The sequence below is a fragment of the Spea bombifrons genome, chromosome 13 (genome assembly GCF_027358695.1).
Source record: "Spea bombifrons isolate aSpeBom1 chromosome 13, aSpeBom1.2.pri, whole genome shotgun sequence".
NCBI lineage: Eukaryota > Metazoa > Chordata > Amphibia > Anura > Pelobatidae > Spea > Spea bombifrons.
In genome coordinates, this window is record NC_071099.1 from 8042270 (window position 1) to 8048162 (window position 5893).

The window sequence follows — 5893 nt, forward strand, 5'->3', positions numbered from 1 at the left end:
TCTCTGCTGCTGTGGACTACTCTTCCAGTGATGCTCAGCCAGCATTATGGTGGACACCTGGCTGGCTGAGAATCATAGGAATTTTAGTTCACAGCTAGCATCTGCAGCTTTACTGTTGCTGCACTTCCCATGACACTGAGCCAGTGTTGGTTATTTTTCTTATGCATGACGGTGCTGACAAAAATAAAGCGTGTTTTAAGTGGCGATGCAAGCGCGACATTTTAAAGTGTATTGGTGAGCTCCGCAAGATTTTTTTTTAAAAGTGTCCCTCTTTCACATTTTGAAATGTTGGACGGTATGTTACTAATACTGACCACGTCTTGTGTATTTTGGTTTTCAATTCATGAAGAACCTTACAGATGTGTAGGGAACTGTTTTACACTAAAGAAGCTGAGATGTGTGGAAAATTGTAGACAAACCAATATACCAATGTATTCCCTTTTCTTTGAGTTATCTTTGCTTCTCTTTACCAATCCTTACAAGAATAGCGTTTTTCATCCATATACAGGATTACACAGGTTTACTGAAATGCAAACTGGAAATACTGAAATTTAACTGGAAACCTTCTTGGAAAACGTGTGAGAGGGAGAAATGACTGGCCACAGCACGGAAAAGAATTAACAAATCTCAATGTAATTTCAGGGGTTTCACCAAAAGATGTTACTTTTGTTGGGGCCAGACAGTCTTAGGCTAGGTTTCCACTTGGTTTTTTTTTTGCTAAAAACGCCCATAAAAACGCCAATACCGCCACCTGGCGTTTTTTAAAACGCTGCAGCCAGATGTTAGCTGTTCTTCAATAGGAAATCGCACAATCCCATATCCACTTGGCGTTTTTTTGTTTGGCGTTTTTTCAGTCCTCTTTGGCGTTTTTTTGCTTTTTTGGGCTCTGTGGCAGTTTTTCAAAATCGCAGCATGTTGACACTCTGGCGTTTTTTGCAAGGAAATCTTGGCGTTTTTCTCCAATAGAAGTCTATGGGAGAGAAAAAACGCCATGAAAAAGCCATGTGGGTTTTTTGCCTTGGCGTTTTTTATGGCGTTTTTTTCCACAGTTACAATGCAGAGGATGGACCCAGTATCTGTGTGTCCTACGAGAAATAGGCTGGAAACAAACAGTTTCACACAAAACAAAGCTTATATTGAATTTTACACCATTGGGAACAAACATGCCATTACAAACAAACCAACTGGATCCTGCGTGCCAACAGCAAACAATTTGCACCATCATTTGGGGCCAATCTTCCTAGAGGAGCAGACATTCGGAATAAAGCATGCCTTACAAACCACAGAAAAGAGACAAAAGGGTCCGCCGGGCCGTGTTTAAGTAGAACTCTACCAAGTAAATGACATCAGGAGGGGGCAGATACTTGCCATTTATCCCAATCCCTTTTAGCTGGGTGAAACTTCTAACTTGTAAAGGCTGGAAAAACTGCCTAAGGTCAAAAAAAGCAATTTCCACAGAAAGGCTAAAACGCCAGGAAAAACTCCAGAAAAAACGCCAAAACGCAGGTAAATGCAGTGGCAGTTTTCTTGGCGTTTTTCCTGGCGTTTTTCATCAAGAAAAAAACGCAGGACAAAAACCCAAGTGGAAACCTAGCCTTAAGCTGTATTAGCATGTTGGCAGTGTTCCCAGAAAATGTGGGTTCAACTGTTATGGGTATAAAGTCACATGGGTTTCAATATCAAAAACAACATGGGATTACCTTAGGAAGATCATGTCAAACTAATCTTTTTTTTTTTTTTTGATTGGGTGAATAAAGTAATTGATCAAGGTAGTGCAGTAGACATTGCGTATCTGGATTTCAGTAAGTCTTATGACACTGTCCCAAATAGAAGACTTATCAATAAACTGCAATCTTTGAGTTTAGATCCCAATATGGTTGAATGGATTAGGCGGTGGCTGAGTGACAGAAAACAGCAGGTTGTAGTCAATGGTGTATATTCGGAGCAAGGTCTTGTTACTTCTGGGGTACCTCAGCGATCTGTGCTTGACCTCCCGGCTTGTTATATGGTTATCCACAACATCTAGTTGTTAACAGAACCACTGGATTTTTTACTTTAATATAATGTAAAGAATATTTACTTTACTGAGAGGGTGGTAGATAAGAGGAATAGCCACTCACAGTGCATCCTGGGGTGGGTTTTCTGTGTTGCTGAATGGCTAGCTATCAAGGCATTTCAGCAACACTGTTCAAGCTTAGATTGTTGATTGCCTCCTAAATTCTTTAACCCCTTCAATCCCAGGGCGATCGGGCATTTCTATCTGTAACAGCTTTCCGGCTTTGTGGAGGGTCCCTGGAGCAGCTTTCGGTGTTGCTGAATACCTTGTCATTCAAGTATTACAGCAACACTGTTTAAGCGAAGAAAGAGAACATTGATCCCTTCTTAGCTTATTTAATGCCATGACTTGCCAGGCACGCCATTGGTGGTTAACTAACCGTTTTTCCGTGACATGCTGTCATGGCAAGTGAGAACTGTACAGATATCTTTAAAGTATAACCACTATGCTCTTTCTGCTACTAATAACTAGCTATGCAACCCAGTGGCCTGGGTATTATAGCTACCAAGAATAAAGAATGCTCAGTTTTTGGACCAAGGTTTCTTCTTATGGAGTGGTTTCCAGATCTAGATACCTCTAATTGATAGGACAAGGTGACTTTTCTTACACATGTGATGCTTAATTAACCTGCATCTCCATGCAACATAATACAGAGTTTTATTTAGGTTTATTTAGCTGTATAATGCAGGATTAGGGAACAGGGACAGTTTCATCTTAATGCCACACTTGCAGGAAGAGGTAGTGATATCAGTAAGATGAAAAATTAGGACACTCAGTTCTGCACGGATAAAACAAGCTTCTTATTAATTGTTGATTTCTTTTAACATTTCTTCTTTTGACAATGCCATTGCGTTGTGAAATCCCTGACTTGTTCTGTTTTATACAACTCACAAACCATTTATATATTATATTTTGTATTGTGTTACCTTTAAAACTAACGTGCAAATAGTCCATTCAAATAATTGGAAGCTTACTATTAGGTGCTATCCGAGGACTACAAAGTTTCATGTTTAATGTTATCAGTCTCCTCCAGGCAGGGTGTGGGAACCAGGGGCTTATCTTGTCACAGAGTCTAGCAGCCTCAAGCAGTTGCTGAAACTTAGATGTCCTTTCCATGTTAACACCTGAACTGCCAGAGGGATATGTGTGGAATTCTTAATCAGAACTGTCAAGAAATAGAATTTGAAATACAGTTGAATAACCTGGGGCTAATTTAGTACATCCCATTTTTAGATATGTCATAGTTTAGTAAAATTGAAGTGTTGTTTGAGTATTCTGGAAACTTGCATCATATACAAGATCTTCTGAGTAAAAAAATATGTTGGCAACACTCCCATTACTCATGGAACTTTTTAAATTAAGATTAGGTTACGTTAATGCTTTTGCATAATAAAATATACTACCCACTATATAATTATATTTTTTTTTGATATGTGGGTGTTGAACATTAAAATTAAACTTTCTGCCACCTTTGCTGTTGAGGACTGTTGGTAACTTTGTTTTCCTCTGAATATTAGCATTAACTGGCATTAGAAAATGAGTTCATCATGAGTTACAGTTAGTCTGAAACAAAAGGACATATATATATGTAACAACATTGTTCTCTCTCCCCAGGCCCAGTCACCTAAAGAGCTGCTCTCAGCGCAGATAAGACATGCCAGTTACCTAATCTGATCATCATTCTGATCACTAATGCTATTTACAAACCTTAACCCTAACATTTACACTGTGTGCACATTTTTAGGCAAGTGAGTATTTTGATTATATCATCATTTTTATGTATATTTTCCAAATCCAAGCTGTATAAACTTGAATGCTTGTTGGATTTAAGCTTATCAGGTGATGTGTATTTGTATAATAAAAGAGGCTGTGGCCTAAGGAGAAACGAAGGGTGGCTATATTGTTCACTGATTATTTTTTGCAAATGTCACAAATGTTTATTTGTAAATTTTGAGTTGTTTGTTTAGTAGTCTCAATTTAATAGATGAAAATAAACACGTAAAATGGGACAATTATCATTTTTCATTTAGTTGCATAATAATTCTGCACACTAATAGTTGCCCAATAATTGTGCACACGGATATTCTTCTAAGAAAGCCAAATCCTCACTTATACTTTCTTAAATACTCAGGTTTAAGGTTTCTTAACATTTTGGATTGATGGAGAGCACCGTACTTGTTAAATAAATAAAAAAATCCTCAAAAATACAACTTGTCTCATAATTGTGCACACAGTGTAAACTATCATTATCAACCAACAGTACCCCAGCACTTCCCCTTACACTAGCTCGTTAGATTCTGCCCGCTTTGACCCGGCTTGTCAGCTTCCGATTTGGCTCTTATTCATGATCTGCTGGTATTGACTTGGCTTGCTCTGACCCTGTTCCTAGTCTCCAGATTCTGCTTGTTCCTGTGATTTGCCGGTTCTGACCTGGCTAGCCTGACCATGTCTGCCCTACCTGAGGGCTGCCAGCCCGGCTTCAGAAAGAGCGGATCCCTGCGAGACAGGCTATAGGTCAATACCACCAGTGGCATCGGAGGGGGGGGCAATTGAAACGCTGTTGTTGTTTTTTTTGCGCAGGCGAAGGAGAGAGGCGCCAAGCGGTTGCTCAGGAACTTCTACAAGGTGAACTTCAAGGGGGGGGAGGGTAGATAGTGAGGAGGGGGTAGATATGGGAGAAGGTAGTGAGAAGGGGTAGATAGGGGAGAAGGGAGGGAGAAGGGAGGGAGAAGGGGTAGATAGGGGAGAATGGAGGGTAGCAAGAATATTGAAATAAAGAGTGAGAGAGTGGATGGATTAATGTGTGGATGAATTGTGTGAATGAGTGAGAGAGTGGATGGATTAATGTGTGGATGAATTGTGTGAATGAGTGAGAGAATAAATGAATTAATGTGTGAATGAATTGTGTGAATGAGTGAGAGAAGTAATGAATTTGTGAGAATCCATTAATGAATATGTGTAAATAATTTGTGAAAGAGTGAAAGAATAAATGATTATGTGAATAAAAGTGAATTAGTGAGTGACTAAAGTGTGTGAATCATAGGTGTATAATTGGTTTGTCAAAAAGGCATGATATAAGCAGGATGTTTAAGCATTGGGGACCAAGATGGTGCAGGCAGGGTGTTTATGGGACAAAGATGGCACGGGTAGCGTGTTTATGGGACAAAGATGGCATACACTCGGCTGTTTGGGGACAATGTTGACTCATTCTGGGATGTTTGGGGACAAATATGGCACGTCCTATGTGTGTGTGAGTAATTTGGGTGCTGGTCAGGTTCTATGTGGGCAGTGTGGATGCCAGGGCTGGCTTTGGGGTATGCAACCTGTGATCTATGCCTGTAATTTAAGGTTTTTTTCTATACCTTTAATGCTGAGTTTTTATGTGAATTCAAATTGATCTATCCCTGCAAAGCTGGGTTTTTGGGTTATTCTGTAGATCCATATCTGCTATGCTATGTTTCCATACATTATTTATGTTTACCTGCAAATACAGGATTGGTATATCTTATTCAGTTGATCAATGCCTGGAGTGCTGTTTTCATGTGTGTATTTGATATATACCTTCAGTGCTGAGTTTACATGTGATTTCCAGTAGATCTATGCCTGCAATGCTATGTTTCCATACATTATTTATGTATACCTGCAAAAACAGGATTTTTATGTCTTATTCAGTTGCACGTGCTGTTTCCATGTGTTGTTTATTTGATCTATACCTGAACTACAGGGAGTAAGTAAAAGAGAGGTGTGGTTTAGTGAATGAGGGGACAAAGGGACTCTGTGGATGATTACTGGGGTGAGGACCTCTCAATATCACGGTGGTGCAGTCAGAAGGAGGGA